Here is a 1,905-nt window from a genome sequence, read left to right on the forward strand (position 1 = left end):
CAGAGTCATTCCCTGTCATCCTAGAATGACAACTCCGAGGCCGGGAAAGACTGGGTGAGCCTTCCAGTCACCACCTCTCCTCCCCTCTCTCAGTCAACCTTTAGTCATTCATCTTATAAGGGCCCAGGGATGCCATTAAGCTGATTGTGTGAATTCTAGGGATATCTATATTTGCCCTGCTACTCCAATAGTTTCTTTAAAAAAAAATGTTTTTGTTATTTTAAGCTTAATTTAACTAGGCAAGTCAGTTAAGAACATATTCTTGTTTACAATGACAGCTTACCCGGCCAAACCCGGACGACGCTGGGCAAATTGTGAGCCGCACCATGGGACTCCCATTCACGGCCGGATGTGATACAGTCTGGAATTTAACCATGTACTGTAGTGACACCTCTTGCACTGAGATGCAGTGCCTTAGACCGCATGCACCACTCGGGAGCCTGATGAGAGTTTATGAAAATTGAGGGATGTCGGGTAGGACACACCTGCTTGTTACTCTACCCTCGTTCCCCCCTTTGGTAAGTCAGATCCATGACTATACTCCTGCTTACTGTTTACAATCAGAAGCTCAAACAGGAAGTACCCAGCCGTGATGCTCTTTGTTGAGAAATGGTTCTCTGTTTTCGGAGGCGAAGCTGAAAGACTGCTTTGCTAACTCTGACTCCGCTGATAGCATCGATGAGCTAACTACCTCCGACACCTCCGTCATTTACTTCTACTTGAGTAAAATATCATCAAAGTAACAGTTTTTACTTGTGTAGAACATTTCAGTACTCTTTCCACCCTTGTTGAGTGGTGAGTGAGTGAGTGATGGTGGTGAGTGAGTGGTGGTGAGTGAGTGGTGGTGGTGAGTGAGTGAGTAGTGAAAGGTTGTGAATGGGTGAGTGAGTGAATGTCAGTATGACCCAAGGACAAGTAACAAGTGACAGAGGGGTGAATGAGGGATTGGCAACTTCCTTGTTTATGCATTTTATTTTGCATTGTGTGTGTGTGTTGTCCATTTGTCTCTGTAGATCAAGTGTCCCAGCCCAGGCAGTGGGACTGCTTTGTTTCATCACCAAGCCTCCTGGTATGGGCTAGAGCAGGAAGTGCAGCAGAGCCTAGCCCATAACCAAGCTCTACTAACCCTGTCCTCTTTATTTACATAGACTTTGTCTTTCTCTCAAAATGGCACCCTATTGCCAATGGGCCCTGGTCAAAAGGAGTGCACTAAATAGGGAATAGGGTATAATTTGGGACACAGCCTCTGTGTGGAGTAGACAGGCACCACTGTGGAAAACCTACCAGGGCTCCTGGGACATACTTCAAAGTCTTTACTTACTTCTACTGTCAAAACAGCAGCCATCTTGATTTATCGTGTCATCTGTGCTGAGACTAACTGAATCAGTACAGTAAGTCAGGCTGAAGGGTAAATTAATCTCCCAGTGGATGGTGGAATGCAGACTGAGCCAGGTTCTCCTCTAGGCCTATTTTGCGCTAAGCCTCTGCTTAGCTCCATTCAGTTAAATTTTTATCCTAAAAGATTCCCCAGTCCTTAACTTGATTACAAGCACACCCATAACATGATGCAGCCACCACTATGCTTGAAAATATGGAGAGTGGTACTCAATAATGTTGTTGTTGCAAACAGGATGCATGTTTGGAATAGTTTTATTCTATAAAGGTTTCCGTTTCACTCTGTCAATTAGATTAGTGTTGTGGAGTAACTACAATGTTGTTGATATAATAATAATAATAATATATGCCATTTAGCTGACGCTTTTATCCAAAGCGACTTACAGTCATGTGTGCATACATTCTACGTATGGGTGGTCCCGGAATCGAACCCACTACCCTGGCGTTACAAGCGCCATGCTCTACCAACTGAGCCACAGAAGGACCAGGATCAGTTTTCTCCTATCACAG

This window comes from Oncorhynchus keta, chromosome 17 (assembly GCF_023373465.1).
Source record: "Oncorhynchus keta strain PuntledgeMale-10-30-2019 chromosome 17, Oket_V2, whole genome shotgun sequence".
Lineage (NCBI taxonomy): Eukaryota > Metazoa > Chordata > Actinopteri > Salmoniformes > Salmonidae > Oncorhynchus > Oncorhynchus keta.